Genomic DNA, 22,540 nt, shown 5'->3' on the forward strand with positions numbered 1-22,540 from the left:
TTGTAGAGGTTTTCACAACTAAAAGCACAAGTTGTAAATACAAATCATAATGTAAATCTCCATATGACATACTTGATTAATAATCTAGGGCTATTCGAAGAAGATGGGGTTTCTAACATACATGTTCAATTAGAGGGGGAACATGAGACTGGGAAGAAATCAAGGAGTTGAACAAAGAACATGAAAAGGATCAACCGAGTTTGATCGTCATGAGCTATTTATAGTTCATCTTCAAAATGGAGGAAAAGATTGAATCAAGATGTAGCAAGGTGAGATCAACATTGTAATGTTAAATCATTGTTTGCAGCAATTAAAAGTTTATTTTAGTGTTCATCATATGGAGGAGGAACAAAAGATTTCATTTGCATGGCTAAAATTAGAAGGCCTTGCTTGGACTTGGTGGTAAATCCATAAGAAAACTTAGAGGTTGGAGGGAGATCCTCAACAAATTATGTGGGAGGACTTTAAAACCCTCATAATATCATAATTTTACCCTATCAATTTTGTAGAGGATTAATGGATCTGGTGGCACTACTTCAGGTAGAAGATAGGGTAGACTGTATAGGAGTACACCACAAAATTTGGGATGATGGCCATAATGTTGGGTATCTCCCCAAAGAATCCAAACATACCCGTCAAGTATCTGGAGGTTCTACACAATCATCTACAAAAGCAAGTGATGTTATTTAAACCCATATCGATGGACGAGACTTGTGTACACACATAATACTTAGACAACATAGGGAAAAATAAAGGGAAATAATGTGAATTAGCATAGATGTTTCTAAGGAGAGGAAGCATAAGTGGAAAGGGGAAAATATAGAAAGATAGTAGCCACAACACATTAGTGAAAATATCCCAACATCCACTGCAACCACTGTAACATTGATGGTCATACATAGGAGAAGCAATGAAATTTCCATTCAGAGCTTAACCTGAAGAAAAATAATTAAAGATAATAAGAAGAAGAATCTCATGGCCACTAATTCGACCAACAAGGTTGAAGTAGCTTAGACGAGGATGAGAAGACAATATGTACATCAGTGTAGAACAAGGTGAATTTGAGTGGCGTTCAATAATTAGAAGAGAACGAAAATACCAAACTCTTCCATATGAAGGTACAAGTTTCTAAAAAGACAAAGATTGATGCTCTATTAGACTCAAGATGGTAGGTGAATCTCATTGTACTAGAGCTGGTCAATACGTTGGGATTATAATTTTTTGATCATTGAAGTCAATATCTGTTGGGATGGATAAATAAGGATGTAAATATAAATCTAACAAAACAATTTAAAATTAGATTTTCTATCAATTTTGATTTTATTCATGAAGTAGAACTAGTTGTAGTTCCCCTTGATGTATGTTGAGGGGTCTTTGGAAGTCCCTACATTTACATTAGTGATGCAGTCTTCATGCAGAGAGCCAACCAATACGAACTCATCAAGGATGGAAAATTGTTCACCATCAATGAAAAGGAAAGTAAACAATTTTGTTAGTAAGTGTCAATCAAGCTTAGAAGTGAATAAGTTCTACCAAGAAGTATGTTTTACTATATTTAAGAGACAACCAATCTGTAGAAGAGACAATAAGAGCAAAGACATCCTTGGAGGGGTGTATTAAGAAAGAAAAATAATAATTGAAAGTGTTTCTATAGGCATAGAGGGATGTGTTCTTGCAGCCTAAAGGGTTACAACCCAACAGGGAGGTGGAGCATGAGATCCAACTATTTCCTGATTCTACATTTCCAAAAATCGGGTTGTATAGGATGTATATTATAGAAGTAAGTGAGGTGAAGAAACAATTGCAGTAGCTACTAGAATAGGGTGTCATTTGACCAAGTACATCACCATGTAGGTCACCATCGACATTGCACCAAAGAAGGATGGATTTGGTGGATGTGTATTGATTACAGGGAACTGAAAGAAAAAAAAAATCACACTTAAGAAAAGGTACCCACTACCCAGGATAGATGATCTACTAGATCAGTTGCAACAAGTGAAATACTTCACCAAGATGGTATTAAAGTCCATATATCACCAATTTTGAGTTAGAGAAGAAGATACCTAGAAAGCCACATTGAAAACCAAGCAAGGTTGCTATGAATGGTTAGTCATTATGTTTGGCCCACACAATGCACCAACTACATTTATGATGTTAATGAATGATATATTGTGCTCATTTATAGATTCATTTGTTATTTTCTATTTTGATGATATACTAGTATATAGTGCTACTTGGGAGAAAAACATCTCTCATTTGACATAGGTGTTAGAGACATTAAAGGAGCACCAATTGTTAGCAAATCTAAAGAAGTGTGAGTTGTACTACAGTCTTTGGTGTATCTAGGGTATGTGATAGGTGGAGGAGAGTTGAAAATAGATCCTTCCAGGAAGGAGGACATCATGAAGTGGCATGTGCCTACTAATATTTTTTAGGTCAGCAATTTCATTGGGGAAACAAAGTACATGAGGAAATTCATAGCCTTAGTTTCAATAGTAGAGACATATAGGGAAAATTTTAGGGGCTAATATTCGTAAATGGGTTAATTTTTCATGCTTTGTCCCAAAAAAAGATTCATCAATTTCCATTTTTTCTAAAAATGATTCGCCCAAATTTTGCAATATAAAATTATTTTAGCTTAAAAATCGCCTAAACTTTGTATAGACTATATATAATATCATTATAAATTTGAGTATTTTTGCAAATATATGACTAAACATTTATAGTTTTCATACTAAGGGCTACTAAGATTCGCTAAGGTTTGTAAACTTTATGATAGATTTCCATCCTTAAAATTTTCCCTGGAGACATCACTCCATGCCATAAAAAGTGGCAAGAGTTTTTAGCGGGGCAAGGGTCACCAAAGAGACTTTGAGATGTTAAAGTAGAGGATTACTGAAGCACCAATTCTAGCACTACTGAACTTGTTGTAACCCTTCGAAGTGGAGATAGATGCCAGTGTGTATGTTATGGGAGTGTTCTTGATGTAGGGAGGAATGCTTGCATGCTATCATTATGAAGTATTTCATGGGGAATTTTTTAACTACTCTGCCTATGCCAAGGAGATCTATGCCTTATCATAAACTGTGAATAAGTGGAAATACTATCTAGTGAGAAAAGAGATAGTAATCCACACAGATCACCAACCGTTAGAGTACCTAAAGGCCTAATGTAAGCTACAACGAACTGATATTACAAATGGATGGGTTTTCTACAACAATTTTATTTCGTGACCAAGTATAAGAATGACAACAAAAACAAGTCAAGGCTGACATGCTTTCAAGGCCACTCACATCAAATATCGTAACTTTGGTAAATTTGATGCATGTGGATCCATTCACACATGTTGCATATAGAGAGGCATATTCAGATGTTGAGGAATTTAAGGAGGTGTTTCAACAGTTGCATAGCTAGAGCCATGTGCATGATGGTGACAAAATAGTTGACTACTATTTTTACGATGATTTACTCTATAGGTGAGATAAGTCATGTTTGTAAAGGTGAGCACAATGGCTGAATAGAAAGGCTCACACCTTTAAAGTTGCAAGGAACTTTGGTGTAAGGAAGAAAATAACCAACTCGTAGATGTATGTGTATTGACCAAATATGCAAGAACAGATAGCTAGATTCATAATAGGATGCATACATTGATGTACCAGTAAGCTTAGAAAGAGGAAACAATGTCTATATCATCCCTTAGTTGTAGCCAATCATTCTTGGGAAAGCACTTCCATGGACTTTGTGGGAGGTTTAACTATTTCTGGTAGTTGACAAGTTAAGCAAGATGTGTGTTTTGATGCCCTGTAAGAAGACCATCAATAGGAAGGAAACAATAAAATTATTATTTTAATAGGTTTGGGTTCACTTTGGGATATCGAAGTGTATCATTTCAGAAAGGGACGCAATTTCTCAATTCATTTTGGACTACATTATGGGAGAAGATGGACTCAAAGTTAAAGTGGTCTACAACATTCAATCGAGAGACAAATGGGTTGACAAAAGTATCAAATAATACTTTGGTGTAGCTTTTGAGGGGTTAGAATTAAAAACATCCAAATACCTGAGATGGAAATCTAGTGTGTGTAAAATACTCTTCTAACATAGAAATCCACACTTCTGCTTGCAAGTCACCATTTGAAACTTGTTTTGGATATTTTCCACCTTCACCTTTGGATATTGCATATGGGTAGCAAGGAGAGGTGAGGGAGGTTCTTTTAGGGGATTCCTTAAATGAAGAAAAAATTGCTAAAATGAATAGGCATATACGTATACATGTACAAGGGACACAACATAAGTCATAGGAAAAATTTAAGGCCAAACATGATCAACATAAAATAGAGAAGTCCTTCAAGGTGGGAGACAAAGTATATTAAATATAACCAGTGAGCAGCTACAGGGTCCTGATAAGAAAATCATGGCTCTACAATATCGTCCCTTTAATATATTAGAAAAGGTGGGAGATAGTACAACCTTCCATAAAAGAATTGGCACTAGATGTTTAAGAAGAGTTGAGAGAGGATACAATTTTATAAAAGAGGTCTAGAACTACAAGACATGGGCAATATGATCTTTTAATAGATTGGTTTCAAAGGACGACTTCTAGGCAATGCTAAATGGTACACTTGATACAACGTCGAGTAAAAATTACCTCACCTCATTTAGAGGAAGCTTTTAGTAACAAAATGCCTCCCAAAATGGGGAGGTGTGATTATGATTATATGATTATATTATTTTTCATCCATCTTGATTCTTTCAAAGTGGAAAAAGTGGAGAAATCAACTCATGATAATTTTTACCAGTATGACCCATTTTGGCAGATTGGGATCTCAAACCTTCTTGGAGCATTTTGAGGCACCAAATGGTGTTTTTTTGGTACAACTTTGTTGTTTTAGCACCTCACCCGTTTTTCTTATTTCACATAAATTCCTTTCCAATGGTGCATGACTTACCTCAATCGAGATCTATATGTAAGAATTATGCAAATTGACCTCTTTTGTTTTGACCACTATAATTCGAGAGGATGCCACATTAACTGGCATTACTCAAGGAAAAGTGTCTATCCATGTGATCATGACCAAGATGACTCTAGAAGAGTTTGTATTGTAACTCTAGTTAAGAGTTGGAGTCGAACCTAACCACTAGAAGGCTAGTGGGTTGTGTTATAATTGGGCCACTAGGAGGAAAAGAGCATCCATTTTTTTAGGGTTTTTTATTCAATAGGCGAGAAGAGTAGGAAAGAAGGCTTAGGGGAGAGTATACATATAGGATTTGTGCATTGTTGTAGCCCATAGGCCACAGACAATACTTCACTGTACTTGTTGCCATTTTCTATTAAAAAAAACAGAGTTGAGTGATCTCACCTTCCTAATAGGTTTTATGTCAAAACGGTTTCGTAGTATACATCTTCTGTCAATTGTAGCTCTTGATTTTTGATTTCGTTGTTCCCTATTTAATTATAATGTGTATGCATACACAATAAATACTAATTTACCCCCGGATGCGGGTGATGACGTGGTGAGGGAGGACGAGCCACATGCCCTGCATGTGCCGCCTCGTGGTCATTCTTAAGGAGATGGTTCGACTGTCATTCCATAGTGGTTCTGCACACACGCGACGGAATTCATGGCAGTTAATGAGCCGGGACGGATTGCAGTTAATGTTCTGGGGAAGGGGAAGCTCGGAACTCGATTACAGAGAACAATGTGGGAACCTTGGCAAGATAAATCCAGGCGAATGTGGGAGACGAGGAAGAAGGAGCCGAGGCAGGCCAGAAACTCCGCCGCTGTGCACAATTTGGTATGCCGCTGTAACTGGTGGTGTGGCAAACTGCAGTGGTGGAAATTCACAGGCTCTCTGGCTCAGTGGGAGGTTCGAAGGGGTAATTTGCACACAGAGGGAGGGTGCTTGGCAATTAAAGTGGTATGCACATACGAGGGAGGCAAAGAAGCAAACATGGTTAAATTGCGGGAGAGGCAGCCAAGTAGACGAGGACCAGGAAGGGGGTCCTCCTCTCGAACTCCTGCAGCAGACGAACATCATCATTGCTGCTGTTGCTACTGCCACAGGAGAGCCAGAGCAACGCAGCTCCCGTATGGGAAATTTCTGGAAGTGGGCAGTTCGAGCGAGGGAGGGCCACCGCTGCCTGCGTTTGGCTCTGTGGTTTTCACCTTGGGTGGCTCTTGGGATACCACAGGAGTCAATGTCCATATCTCTGTTATGTTTACAAGAATTCCTGAAAGTGGCGAGGCAGGCGCACCAGAGGGCATGGTGGAGACATCTTCAGAGGGGGCGAGCAAGGAGGCAATGGAGACCCTGCCAAAAAGTTCGGGCAAAGAGGATAAGGGCAAGGGTAGCATGGAGGAGCTGCCGCCGGTTGAGCAAGAAAGTTTGGGAAAGGAGGAGGACAAAGACACCGGACCAAACTTGGGGCCGGCACCTCCAGGCATGGATGAGGAAAGATGGAAGGTCATGTGGGCAGGTGTCCCGGAAGGAAGGGGATGGTGCTACGTGGAGGAGGACCCAAGCCTTAGCGAGGAACCCGGCAGCGAGCCCCAAATTCACTCAGTCCCTCCTCTCGCCACCAGAAGCGACGACCAAGGCCCCTGCGGGTAAGTCGGTCACAGCATCATCTGTGCGTCGGTCTAATTGGAATTTTCTGAGTCTGTCTATCTGGCCCATGTATGAAGGGTTCAGCTTTACTTTTCTTTACTGTTATGTTCAGTCAATCATGGTCGACAGCCCCTGCGTGGGCAGAAATGGTTTTGTTTTTAGCAATGAAACGTTGTAGGTTGTTGTTTTTCTCTGCTTCTGTTCCTCCAGAAGCAATGGTTTTTTGGAAATACTCTGTTAGCTTGAATAGTTGCCTAAGGGAGAATTTTGGTTCAGTCGATGCTGCCCCTGCGAGGGAGCTTCTTGTTTCAGAGTCTAACCTTTCCAAGGTGCATCTGCTGGCCTTGGATTGCCTGCATTACTGTCTGTAATTTGATTTTGTACATATAATAGAAACTTTAGATAGTCTTTTAACGACAAAAAAAAAAAAAAATAAATACTAATTTACATATTCAGAAATCTAAAGAGACATAAACCCACATAGTGAATAGTGTATATTTCAAATTATTTTAGGTATAATTTTAAAAAATCTATTTTGTTGACCTTTCTAATGGAACATCCACACCAATTTACAAATCATAAGCAATCTCAATTTATAGTTTAGTTTCCTCCATAAGGGTTTATTAGATTATATCTTGTGTTATTAATGATTGTATTTTTGTTTGTAACTTCTTTATTTTATATCATGGATCCATGAACACAACAATTTAATAAATCTAAAAATTCAAGGAAAATAATCTTCATATTGTAGATTTCTTATTTTAACTATAATTATTATCATATTTCTTATAACAACTATCCACTAGAATATCCACAACAATTTATGAATCATTATTATTAAATCAAACATTACTTTTTAATTCTTATGTTCATATGTGACTATTTATATAGGTACTGGAGAATAAATGATTTAAATTATGCTATCTATAATTATTGTTTATTATTAAATTAAATGTTATTTTCCTTAATATTTGTGAATTATTAATCGTGTATAAAAATAAATTAATATTCATTTTCTTTTTGAAAAATATCTAGGAAGATCCACCCCAAGGGATTACATCCCACTAGGCCTATTAGCAGATACTAATCTTGAGGGCCTAACCCCAAGGGTGTAAAGGAGAAATGACCCAGTGACCTCTCTTGAAGGCCTAACCCCAAGGGCGTAAAGGAGAAATGACCCAGTGACCTCTCTTTCGCAAGGTCTCGACCAATCAAGCTAAAGTACTAATAATAAACTTAACATTTCATTTTTGAATAATAAAATAAACTTAACATTTCATTTTTGAATAATAAAATAAATGTATAATAAATATAAAATTAAAACTGATTTTTCTTTAGTACTCTATACGTATAAACAAGTAACATGGATGTAAACATTGAGACATGCTGGAAATAGTCATCTTCATGTGTAGGAATACATTCTTTACATAAATATTGGAAAACATACCGTTATTCTAAATAAAATAAATATATAAATTTAAATATTTTTGAAAAAAAATTGTATACCATTGTAAAATATTTTTGAAAAATATTTGTATACCATTATAAATTATTTTTAATAGTTAAATAATGTTTTAATTTTTTTTTAACCGCTAAAAAACTATAATTTAAATTCGGTAAGTTAGTGTTATCCGTGAAAATAAAAGTAGATATAGGACTGCAAATATAGATAATTGTAAATGCGGATAAAAGTGAAATTCGGATAATATAAGAATAGTGATGCATATTTTTAAGCCAAAAATTATGTAATTCTTTAAAATTTGTAACTCACTGGATCTTGTGGGCTTAAAAGAATATTACTGCGATACATGGCTTGAATAGGAATAGTAGAGAACGCTCGCTTTGATTCAATACAGTGCATTGGAAAAGATTCAAAGATATTAAACATTCCATCAATTGTTCAAAGAGATATCGAGACGCCTTATTCATGACCGTGGTCCTTCTTGACCATTTCCATGAATTAGAGGAACGAGAAGGTAACGAAGCAGCATAAAAGACAATCAAACGGGCACATAATCAAACAAATACCAAATTAACCAAACAACATAGAAGCGGATTGTTAGATGTAAAGTGAAACAAAAGGCACAAACTGATCCTTCTAAGTAATGTGCATTTTAGGTTTTCAAGTTTATCAAAATAATATATACTTATCTAAAGTCCAGATAACGGACCACATAGCATTTTACTTGGCCGGTAATCTTAATTCTGTGTGTTAAGGGGATACCTTAATCAACGAAGATATGTGAATTTCATTATAAGATATATGTTTCTCTATGACAAACATAACTCTGGAACTATGCTGAGTACCAGGCAAGAACGAAGAACAATTTCGGGGTTAACTATTCGTTTAAGATGTATATATTGAACGCAGTGAGGAAGCTGCGGTAAGTAATTTTTGTGAAATTTGAAAGAGATATAAACACCTATAACACAAAGCTTACCCGGCTAGTTTAATCAATTTGAATGTAATGTTTGAAGTCGAAGTTAGCTCTGAAATCTCTGCATGAAATCCAGCTGAGTCCTCAGGTCCTATTGTTACCAACTGCTATAAAATCAAAAAAGAAAATGTCAAACAAGCAAACTCCTCGTCCTCATAGATTCTTACTCCGGTTGAATCAAATACGAACAACGAGATTACAAGGGCAAACATTTCAGAACCCTTACCATATCCGAAGTCTCAGGTGAGTAGCCCCAAATCTGGAAAGATATTTGAAGTAGAAAACCGAAGTATTTGCAGGCACTGGGTTTTGAGTTGTTTAGATTGATGGACTACTCTTATCCTCAAGAAATATCTTGATAAAATACCTAATCCGAGTATACTAAAACCCCGTGAACCTAAACGCGAATATTATATTGAACAGTGTCAATTAAAAGATCAGAGAAAAGATATGAAAGGTTTTAAAGCAATAAATAAACACTGATATGACAATAGACCGTAGATATTTCAAACAGTCGAATATTATGCTGATGGATGACGGTAAAAGTAAGAAAAATAGTTGATATCAAAGCAATAAAACAAATATTATTTACCCTAACAGGCTCCGGCCATGTCTATCTCCTCGGCTTGGCAGCATTCAATGCTCTGGCGGGTCGTGTACAGGCGTTTGGGGGACGTACTGACAAAAGCACCCGTATCCTACTAACGAAACTGAAAGCCTCCTATCAATTGCACCTATCAATTGCACCGATCGAGTATGACCTGGCATCGCTTCGATTTCGCTCTCATATATTGTGAGCGCGATAATCTCGTTAGTGTGTGGCTGAACTACAACAATGTTATTTTTTGCATAGTACGAAAAGGATTTCGAATATTAAGGAGATGTTGTTTTGGACGCGTACGGATAATAAAGTTTTGGATTTTTTAACAAGTAACCGCTGAAGAATTTCTGTCCATGCATATCCTTTATTGAAAGGGTTCCTTCCGTATCAGAGCAAACTGAAAACCCTAAAGCTTATGACGGATTTAGCTAGACAATCCTCTTGAATTTCGTTACGACCAAGCGGCTGTGTATCATGGCAATCGGCGAGAGTAGAGACACGTAAAATGAAAGTGAACACCTAAACCCTAAACGTGAACGTTTTAGCGGCAGTATCTTCTAAAATTTCTGTACGACCGAGCGCACAATACCTCAAATTTTGTGGCGACCAAACGGCTCTCCATCATGCCAATCGGCAAGAGTCGATTCTCAAATTTCGGTACGACTGATCACTGCACAATACCTCAAATTTTGTGGCGAGCAAACGGCTGTCCATCATGCTAATCGGCAAGAGTCCGAGACAGGAAAAATAAAGTCAACACCTAAAACCCTCAATGTTACTGTTTTAGCGGAAATATCTTCTCAAATTTCTGTACTACAGAGCGGTATCTAGTAATTCCAGCTCTATCTTAAGGACATGTAAAGGGCCTATCTACCGGCGCTCCATATAAAAAACCAAGTGAAAACACTAATTAGTATGCGGCCGCAGTGCGGCACAGTCCTCCGAAATTTCAGTACGAGCCAGGCCGAAATTTCAGTACGGTACATAGAAATGGTCCATAATGGTCCATTATAGTATGTGTTACATATGAAAATCCGTAAGACATTGGGTAGTAATTTAGATGTTTTACTTTTTTCCTTGAGTTTTTATGTCATCCTTAGACATATCTACAAAGTTCAGTACGAGCCAGGCCGAAATTTCAGTACGGTACATAGAAATGGTCCATAATGGTCCATTATAGTATGTGTTACATATGAAGACATTGCGTAGTAATTTAAATGTTTTACTTTTTTCCTTGAGTTTTTATGTCATCTTTAGACATATCTACAAAGTGTACAAGACTTTTTTGTTTGTGAGACAAGGGACCCACTTCCACACAATGATTTTGACTATTAAGTCTACAAAGACATACATACTCTACCCCACTTTGGTTTTGAACCTATGACCTGTTAGAAGGAAACACATGCTCTTAACCATTAGGCCCATTCAAGTTGTATTGGTTAGAGGCATTAACTTCTCTGTACACCAATTTTTTTCTTTACAATGTTACTCTTGGGTATTTTTGTAGTTTTTTTAGTGATGTTATTCCATTGTCACATGCTCGGTACATGAACCATGGTCTCTCGTCACCAATTATTCCTTAATTCTAATGCACTTGCTCGTGCATTGATTGTGGATTTTGTAGATTCAGATGAGCATGATAGGTTAGGTCAGGTCATGTCAGCACATCAAGAATTGGTGCATTGATTGTCGATTTCGTAAGATCTGGATGAGAAGGAATGGTTAGGCCAGGTCATAATGCTGATAGAAATCTAGGATTAATGGTGTCGACAGAGAGTCAGAGGTTTTGGGGAGCCTAGAGATTTGCAGTTTTTTTGTTGTTGGGTATTTTGGGAACCTAGAGATCTGCAGGTTTTTTTGTTGTTAGGTATTGGCGAGGAATTATCTGTCCATTCCAGTTTTATTATATGCACATGAAATGATACTTAGGTCCATCACCATAAAAATCACCAACCCTATAAAGGCCTACATTGATCACACAAACAACTTGACATGCACCATTAGGATGGTTGATGAAGCAGGGCAAGTATGTGAAAACATGGAGGCATAGGTGGTTTGTTCTGAAGCAAGGAAAACTCTTCTAGTTCAAAGAAAACTACATCACAAAGGATTCTAAACCCTATGGTGTTGTTCTCGTGAGCACCCACTTGAGTGTTAAGGGAGATAGAGGCATCTTCAACAAGCCATTTTCCTTCATGCTCAATGAGTAGAGAGACCATGTACTTCATCACAAATAGCGATAAGGAGGAGGAAGAGTGGATCAATTCCACATACCCCTCCATCGTACAACATTCCATCTTAGTTACAGAGAAGGAGGTCATTCATTATGATGGTCAGTGTGCCAATAAATGTATACCCAATTTGAAATGGATCAATTGACTATAAATGATTAGGAATTAGGGTTTCTAGGATTTTCTTTTGGGTTTGTGATGGGATGCCTTAAATCTATTTTCAATTGCAGTTTTAGGATGGATTTTTAATAAATTATATGAAATATCTAGCTGGTTTTTTTTATGGATTCTAGTATTAGAGGCCTTTAGGTTTACAAATGGTGAACCATCTTTTACACTGAGTGCCAGTGAGATGTTAGCAGGGATTGAAGAACCTATCAAGCTTGGCCATGATACTTTCTCTCAACTATATCACCTATTAAGAGCATATAAATTAAACTCAAAATTAATTATATTATTAATCCGAAGAGTTTCCCCTACCATTGAACAATCATTCCTTCTATCATTGTGATATAGGTCTATAGTGGCATTTTTTTAAAATACATTGTATGGTCGATATTAGATGTTCAAGGATGGTCTTTGGGGAGGTCCTTGAAATTCAAGCAATGCTCGCAACTTTATTCAGTACACAGTCGTAGTTCAACATGTGGGGTTTATCAATCCTGTTCATTTGTAAATCATTGTGACAACCAATACTTTGATTTTGGGGTCAGGAAATGAGTTGAGTGGAGGTGGTATTGGCACAAAAGTTAGTGCTACACAATATGTTTTTGATGAAATTGAGCTTGGTAAGATTTTCAAAGACATATATGAGCATTCTCGTGAGAAACCATTAATAGTAGCACTAAATGGATTCTTTGATCTAAACCAGTTTCAAGAGATTCTTCCACAAACAGGGCCAAATGTTTTGAATGTTGTTACACAACATATGTAAAATATTGGAGTAGGTCAATAAGATAAAGATAAAATCCATCATATGCACTTCAATTTACATTCAAAAGTTTGGATAAGAAGTAATTATGTTTCTCTATTGCTCAGGTGTGGATAAACATTTGACCCAGAAGAAACTTAATTTAGGGTACTTGAATCAAAAGCCTGCAAAACTCAGACAAACACAAGCTATGATGCAAAAATAAAGGCCTTGTGAAAGCTCCTAGGCTAGAGAAGCAGTGGATCTTATAACGATGGAAATCATCACGTTTTAGATGCTTTTGTGAATAGTTTTTGGTGAGACTTATTGCATTTTTCTTGTTCTACCTTGGAAATATTCACATCTATATATTTCAGAGAATTATAGTCTATGTTTTATTTAGTAAACCAATTGTTTAGCAAAGAAATTACTCAATGGCACATTTACTATTTTTATAGATACATAATGTTCAAAACCTCAATCCCTATCCTCTATTGTGATCTCTCTCTCGAGTCTCATCTTGTTCCTTAGATTTTTTTTTTTTTTTTTTTAATTCAATTTGTCTACTTGATGCACTTACCTTTTTGTTTCCTTTTCTCTTCATTGGGAAAATGACAAATATCATATGGGAACTTGCTGCATATTAATGAATTCTTTCTTTGCTTTGTGTAGGTATTTAGATTAGCTTGGAATGTCATCTACATATGATACTAAAGTTTATTGTAGACAAAGCTTGATTGGTGGTAACTATGGCCTTCTTAACACAACAAATTTTACACCCAATCTTGATTATTATAGGTGAGCAGTCCATGATCTACTAGACCTCTTCAGATTGTGGGGTTGTTTTAGTTAATGTCAAGAAACTCCAAATAATTCAGTTTGGAATTTGAAAGAACTATCTTTGTTATTGAGGGAGTAAAATATTATTGTTTATATAGAAACAGAGGGAAGTCTTCATGCTTGTCTTTCTGATTTATGATTTAGTGCACTGCTTTGGCATTTGTTGATGGGGAGAGGTGTGCTTTCCATCAATATTACAGGGCCACCCTACCTGCACACATATTCTCATTGTGCAAAGAATGATGTAAGTATCATGTAGTACTCATTTCATTCTTTCTTTATTCTAATTAATATGTGGAAATATAACATTTTCTTGTTTCTTATACTTGCACTTTTGAAAGTTGAATGAAACTCATAAATTTTAATGAAGCAGGAATAAAATTGTATCGAGAACAACGGGCAGCTGCTAAAATGTAATGTTAGCATAATTATCAAACATCTATTCAATTCCCTTTGATCTTAGAAAGGAAGAAAATGCAACACTAAGAACAACAACATACATTTATGTTTGCATTTATTACATCCCTCAATTGTCTGCATTCCTGATTGCATTTCTAAGAACTAATATAATGTGTGAACTTTAGATTGATTTTTTGTGCGATCAATATCTCACTTTTGTTTATTTCTTTTTGTAGATTGAAATATCTTTTTTTTTTTCAAAAGAAAAAAACATGATGATATTATATATAATGCGCAAAATACAGAATGTCATCAGGAGGCTGGCCATCAGACAGGCCAATAGAAAAAGAGCAAAAAGGTAGACTGGAATAACTTTACTCTTGATCAACCTCAACAATGACACAAAAGTTGATATTCTTGTTTCTTCTTATCCAAATTCTACCATGTACAAGAGAAGATCGAATGCAACAGAGTATTTTATACATAAGATTAAGAAATTCATAGCTTGGGCTGGAATTAAAACATCAAAGGTGAAATATTATAGAATGGAATACCACTTAACACCAAAAGATGGTGACCTCCATAGTCAAACAATGCTTTTAAATGGTGCAGTTTTGGAGTTGATTGAAGGTGGGGATATTCCTTTGTTAGATATCATGGTTGATCCTGGATTACCTGTTCTTGTAGCTCCTTTATCTATTACTTTAGTTTCCTTTCCTGGTCTGGAGATCTCTGCTTGTTTATAATACCAATGGTGTAGATATTTATTTGAACATCGATATAGCCTTCTAAATTGGGCTATTTATTGAGGTGTATATTACCAAGTTAGCAACAAATCAAGAAAATGTGTTGTTGGTGCATGTTTCCACATTGTTTATCTTAGGGTGTGAATTGTATAAATTTGTCCAAATTTGAACAATCTTTTAATTTTTATCTTTTAGCTATTATAAGATTCTTCCTTTGGTGTGATTATTTTTCTATTGGGCTCAGGAACAAATCCTTTTACTAGTTTTGGGAACTAGAATGCAATTTTTGTAATTTTTTATTTCATTATTAGTGGCCACTTTAACAAGCTACCAAGTTATACAAGATGCCCTCTCGAGTCCCATGTAATAAGAAATTTTCACCTTTTTTATTTGTTCCTTGAATTGACTATTCATTTATTTCATATATCTTAGGTAAGAACACATTGATTTAATCATGTTTTGAGACTTATCTTTGATACATGTTTGTTATTTTATTAACCACAGATAATTATATAACACTAGAGTAGTAGAAGATCTAGAAGAGTTTGATAGTTGAAACTTAGATTTGGCATAGGGGCTCATTTTCATATCTTTACAAAATCTCTTGGTGGGAAATCAATTCTCATGAGGGTTTCGACTAGGGATCTAGTACAAGATCTTAATCAAAAGATTCAAGAAAAGCTAGGCATTCAAACAAATATTCAAAGCCTAATTTATGCAAGGAAATCACTGCAAGAGGATGCCATCAAATTGAAGGAGTACGACATCAACCAAAATTTTACAATCATCATAAATTTGAGATTGCGGGGTGGAGCCCCAAGATCAAGAATTCCACGTGAAACAACATCAATGTTTAATGGTCCAAATTATTTTAAGGATGCAGTGGGAGGTAAAGTTGCCACACAAACCCAAAATATGACTATCCCAGGGTCTTACCTAGTTGAGAAAACAAAGAAAGCACCATATCTGTTAGTAGAATTGATAGAAATGAGTGGCCTTTTCATTGTTCTCTAAGCTAGACCTTTGGTTTGCCAATTTAATGGCTTCTAGCCCAAGTCTAAAGATCTACATCAATGGTTCTACCCCAAGTGGAACAAAAATTGTGATATATACTTATGTGTAAAGGGATTTTCTGTGGTTCAATTTAACAATCAGACATATCTTGACTATGTCATAAATGAAGGATAATGGTTTTGGGGAAGAGAAGGTCACTTCAGCACTCCATGGCTTCAAGCTTTTGATTCCAGAATAATGGTGGCCAAAAATATGTCAATATGGGTAAGGTTGCACAATCTCTCGCTTCCTTTTTGGCACCATCAAGTTTTACAAGGCATTTGAAATTCAATGGGGAGATTTCTAAAAATGGATTAAGAAAAAATAGACAAAGTTATATTTAATTTTTCTTGCATCTGTGTGGAGATAGACCTATGAAAAGGCCTACCAAATCGCATCCATCTAACTCATCAAGATTTCAAGTGGACACAATGGCTAGAATTTTAAAATACTAAATTTAGGTGTTGGATTTGCCATCAGATAGGGCACCTGTAGAACTCATTCCCTCAAGTGAAAAAGGGGGCAAAGAAAATATCGTAAAATCCAAAGGGATGGAGATTTTCAAATCCACATTCTTTAGATGATGAAGATGAAGAAATGGATGAGAGTCTTCCATAATGAAAGGCACAAACTCAACAAGGCTCCCAAGAGGAGGAGGGAGAATAGAAGCAAAAGGATCCTGCTAAACATGGCAAAAAAGCCACCGATTTAGCAGTGATCCAAACTCTAGGAAAGTAGCATGAGGAAAATGACAACATCTAAGGAGTAGTGGAGATAATAGTAAGAGATCAGTAGAAGGCGGTTATAACCTTTCAAAAGGAAGTAGGGGTGATAAAGTGAACTGATACATCTAAGAGTTTGGATTCAGATAAAGAAGTTCCCCTAAAGGTGGAAGGCGACCAACTAGAAATATTATCAGCAGCTCCCAATCAAGGAGTTTGGTAAAAGATGGAAAGATGGAATGGAGAAAAGGGGAAACTAATTGATTAGTAGCATACTCGGCCCCAACAATTTTATGTAATTTAATTTAATTTTATTACTTTTCTTTTTTTGTGTATTAGTTGAAAGACTGTTATGATAAAATGCTTGCTGACATCTACAAAATGTAATTTTGTTCTTTGGTGTTCATGTTGAATAAAATCACGAATTTTTTTCTTCAAAATAAAAAACATTAGACAATAGAAAAATATGATATTAACCCTTTTCTATTGTAACATACCTACTTTTCAAGTCTTTTTTTTGCTATATTGACAATATTGACATTTTATTTATTCTTTAAATCTTTAATTCACTCACTTCGCTACAATTTTTGGTAATTTCCATAGTGCATGCCTTCTTAGACTTGGTTCTCAAGTCTCTCGAGTACATATATGTAGCGTGCCTTCTACTAGGATGCATAAATAAGTTTTCTCTTGGCTGGTAAGGAAGTATTTGTTGCTGCCATCTTAATTACGCATGATTTATTTTATATGGTTATTGATTCTTATATATATTCCCGAAACCATCAAAACTATGGATTTTGAATCCCAATGTTTTGTATGAACTTTGTTAAACTCTACACATTTTTAACTATACACATGAACAGAAAGGAGTATATGTGGAACTTTGTCCCAACCGCTATATCTAAGGTAGAGAGAGAGAGAGAGAGAGAGAGAGAGAGAGAGAGAGAGAGTTTATCCAACCTATATGACGCGACAATTAAGAGATTCCTTTCTAAACCTTGAAATTTGTTGGGTTGAAATCAATAGAGAATAGTTATACCCCAACATAATTTTATATTTTTTTCCACTTGTTGGTTGATATGATTCCATTCAAGAGAATACCATGTCAACTTCACATGGAATTCTATCCTGGCCATTTCAATGATATCAATTAAATATAACAATCCAATGGCTCAGCATAATTAGGGTTATTAAATGACCACCTTGCCCCTTTTACTCGATGGTTCTAGACTTTCATTTTCCTTTTTTGGTAACCTAAGTACCTCTCAGTATAAGCCTCACTATGTTGTAGCACCTTTGTCATATTTATATTACTACAGTTGGAATTACAATGTGGAGTCCATATGGTGAAGCCATGATAGGTATTTCACCTCGTTGAGGATTTTACTAAAACCATACTTCCTTTCCTTTCTTCATACACAAATTTACTCATCATCCTCACTTGTCTACTAATTATCAGTGTTGCTAGGGCCTCTGGACATGGTGTTTTAGAATTATGGAGTTTTGGAGGACTCTCAAGACTTCAGAAGGTAAAACCCATAATTTCAAAGGCATACAAAGTATCCATTGCTACTGCTATTTAATTCCATATTTAAATTATTTGGGAGTTTTCCACAATTTATAGCTTGAGTGTTAAAACCCTCTCAATACGCATTTTCTAGTGGTTTATATGAATTGAACCCTCTTCCCTTCGGTGCAATCTATTGGATAAAATACTAGGAAAGATCTTTACCCTTAGATATCTAAGAAATGTCCTTTGACTAGCAGAGAACTTTTCCCAAAACTGGGGTTTCTCATGTTATCATTTTCTTGACTTCTAAGCTTGTGGGTAATTACAACCACAGTCCATTAAATTCATTCTTATGATCCATATATTAAACTTTAACATTTATGAAGGAGTGTTCTTTATTTATTTGCTTTATTCCTCTTGTCCTCGCATTCTCTGCTCTTTGTTTGGGTCATAGTAAAATTAACTAGAGTGGTAATATTCCTGAAAGGTAATATGCACTCTTTTGTAACCCTTTTCTTAGAATTTTTGTTTGGTCATGATAATATTTTTTTTCTTTTGTTTCCTATGCGACTCTAACACTTCGTAATTTTTGATAATTATAGGTAAGACTTAGACATTAAGTTAGTTGATATCTTGTCCTAAGGATTTTTTATACATTTTCAGTACTTTAACTCCATATTTAGTGACTTGTAGGTTGGATTATCTCTCTACTCATACTTGGTACAAAAATAATGAAGGCACACCACTATAAATTGGTTTATGCATTATGTAACCGTATAGCAGGCAACCCTATACCAGGTACCTTTTTTTATTTTAGCTTCGGTTAGTCCAAACCTAATAAGGTTAAGTGATAGAGCTATAATCCTTGATGGTGAAACATTTATGGCCCTTGGCCTTAATTCCTTTTAATCTCCTAGAATTTACAAATAATGTTGCATTGTTCATTTTGAAATCTGGTTGCATAAGGTTTGTGTTAAGCTCATCAAGCAAATATCTAGAACTAATAGAAAGTTATTCTTATGAGAAAAGACTCTATTGGTTTCCTTTTTAAGAGGATAACATATAATTTTTCCTTCTCCTTAGTTTAGAAGAATAATTTATTATCTCTATACCTATAGTTATTTCATTAGTATACATGAATAAATTATGCGCAATGGTATTTTAAATCATAAGGCCTCCCACTCTACAAATGTATGTTTATATCGACATACCATATTCTATATATTCATGTTAGTTTTCCTTTTATTTTTCTGGTAATGACTATGAGTACTTTAGTAGTCACCCGAAACCTTTTGACTAAATTTCCATCTTGGATTTGTTTGTTTCATTCCATCTCTATGATGTGGAGTAATAATTTCTTAATCCTTTCGGAAATCTATTTCTTTTCCTTTGTTATCTAAAAATAATTTAACAGTAATCCATATACATTCTATTGGTTATTTTAACATAGGTCCTTTTTCAATTAGGATAAACTTCACAAAGTAAAAAGGGAAGTTAATTTGACTTATATTCCGGAAGTTAATTTGACTTATTGGAATATAAGGTGTATTCCATAACTCATTTCCCAAATACATGATTTACTTGTTTTTACATAATCATCTTATTCCTATTTAGTATATTGGATATAGTATATTGGATAGATAATGTGACTCTAAGAGATAAAATATCTTTTACCATATATTCATTTTCTTTTCCAAATACATGATTTACTTGTTTTTACATAATCATCTTATTCCTATTTAGTATATTGGATAGATAATGTGACTCTAAGAGATAAAATATCTTTTACCATATATTCATTTTCTATTTTTTTTAAGGTACTTGGAGAAATGTTAACACTACTACATAGTATCGTCCCATATCCAGCAAATAGAATGGAGGAAATATCTATAATTTATTTAGCATCTATTCTACAAATAAATTAAACTTCCATGTCTCCTCATCAGTCTTTTTTTATTATCTACTATGCATAATACCGCACTCCATAGCATAGAGAATTGACTTATTCCCCTTTTATTATTATAACGATTTTTTTTTTTTAAGAAAAGATATTTAAATTCTATATGCATTTCAATGTAATATCAAGTTCGTGTAACTTGTCAACTCTGATATACTTACTAATAACCCATCTAATTGTACACGTATGATTTATTCGATCCTTTAATACTTAATTACTATTTATTCTCTGCATACAACCATTCCCATTTGCATTGATGACTATCATTTTCTGATGGTTTTTTATTCTTGCGAAACTTTTATGGAAAATATGCATGCATGCATAACTGAAACAACTATTACTATAAGTAGGCATGAAATTTAAAATTTGTGTTATTACTAACATAGATCTATCATATACTCAGTTCGCTAGTAAAGAGTTGATATATGCAAGAAACAATTACTTATTTACATAATTCAAGTCATACAATCTTTTTAAAATCTAAGTTCTAACATTAAATCAATTCAATAACAATGTGAAAAAATAAATAAATTCCTAACTGTAATAGAATGCTTTGAAAACACCTAGGAATTGAGCATGTTCCACTAAAGCATGAACTGTCTCTAATAGTCCCCCTGAGCTAAGATCTTCTTGCCTTCAGGAATCAACCGCCCTCTTTGATTCCTATGTGGTTTATTTTATAGATTTCTTCCTAGAAGATTTTAACAGTGTCCTACTCTAAGGTCTGCTAGCCTTTTGACTAGGATTTTTTGTTTTAGTTTTTTTTTGAAAAAATATTCTTTTCTTTCTCTTTAAAACATGCCTTTCTCTCCCAAAAATGCTTTATTCCACCCCACTTAGTATTTCTCTCCAACTATGTGATTAACATAATCTTTCTCTCCCATTATGTTAATTTACTTTCTTTTAATTATTTTCTCTAGGGATTTTTAGGATACTTTTAGGGAAGGTCCATCATGTGGACTTAACCACCGACAATGTTTTCTAGGATGGCAAGAAGTCTTCTAATCTGTAGTGCTCTCTCCTGAACTGTTTCCAAACAATTTATTTATTAGCTCAAATAATAATAAAATTACATCATCACATAAGTCCCATCATGGCTTCTACAACCATTCAATCCAATAATAATTTAATGTCTAAAATTAGTAAATTTTTAAAAGTTAGAGTTGTAGGGGTGTTACAACTACCCTTTCTAACATTATTTTCCTTTCTTTTGACTAGCTTCTTCTTGTCCATACATGGAAAGAGTACCCACCCCTATTCTTATTGTATTCAATTGGAATCCTTCAGCTTGAAGCCATGAGATCAAACTATCTATTCCACATATGTTGCTTAGGATTTGCAGCTACCCCTAGTTGGAAAATCAAAGAAGATGTAGATTTACCTTGACTTGATAATTACTTGTGAGCTTTGTTGCCTTCTTATTAAATTATTTTTATTCTCCTTCATCAAGAAATTATCAAAACGTAAACATGAAGATAAAAAAAGACAATAGACATAAGATATAAGCTGCACATTAGTGAAAAACACCACAACTTGGGGAAAACTTGAACAATCTCCTTCTTATAGAATTAGATCAAATTGAAACTTTAAGACCCAGAAACCTAGACCTCATCCAAGCACCAAGTCAGCCCTTCCAAAAATTTCTTTAATTAAGCCAATGTTCACCAAGTCAAAGATGGTCAATCTGCTCCAAGTCAAAGTTTCAGTCCTACAACTATAGGTCTGCAACTCATCCTTTAATTGTGCAACTACATGTCTAAAACTTGTCCTTCAATCCTACAACTGTAGTTTTGTAGCTCATCCTTCAATTTTGCAACTATAGGTCCACAATTCATCCCTCAATCCTTCAACTACAGCTCTACAACTCGTCCTTCAATCTTGTAACTATAGGTCTACAAGTTTTCCTTCAATCCTGCAACTACAAGTCTATTTTCCCACAAAAACTCTCACATACTTACCTCTAAAACTCGCTTCACATTTCATAAAATAAACGACATTTCTACAGAACTCGCATATCTCTCCGCAGAGATAGCATCAAATTTGCTTATGTTTTGTAGGAGGATTTACACCTATAAATATTTGTTTCCTCATATGAACATACATGTTTCGTTGAGTGAGCCAAATTTACCATTTGGAGGGCCGACTTGGTCTTATGGAGGTAAATTTGAATGTTTTTTATTAAACAATTTTTTTTTCCTTTTCATACAAAGATTCCAAATGGACTTTGACTCGTTTTTAAATATTTAACTCAACAAATCCATAAAAGCATGAAGAAAATTCTTAAACTAGACTTGAGCCTCAAACCCATGCTTGAAACAAATACAATTCTTTTTGTTTATTTACATAAAATTACAAATTAATATGAAAATTGAACCTATTAACTTTTCCAACACTCCCTCTTAACTAGGGAGGTATCACAATGGATCAATAGGTCTATCTCAAGTTGAAATGTTCTCATAAGAAGGGATCTTGATTGATAATAATCACTCATCATCATAGTTAACAGTGTCACATTACCAAGGCC

General features: G+C 35.0%; 1 pseudogene; it reads left to right on the forward strand.

The window, feature by feature from the left end:
* Positions 1-10,563: 10,563 nt before the first annotated feature.
* Positions 10,564-14,774, forward strand: LOC149166894 (heparanase-like protein 3; annotated as a pseudogene).
* The last annotated feature ends 7,766 nt before the right edge of the window (positions 14,775-22,540 follow it).

This window comes from Pinus tabuliformis, chromosome 5_1 (assembly GCF_031772625.1).
Source record: "Pinus tabuliformis cultivar Carrire ecotype Pingquan chromosome 5_1, CPIR1, whole genome shotgun sequence".
In the NCBI taxonomy this organism is placed as follows: Eukaryota; Viridiplantae; Streptophyta; class Pinopsida; order Pinales; family Pinaceae; genus Pinus; species Pinus tabuliformis.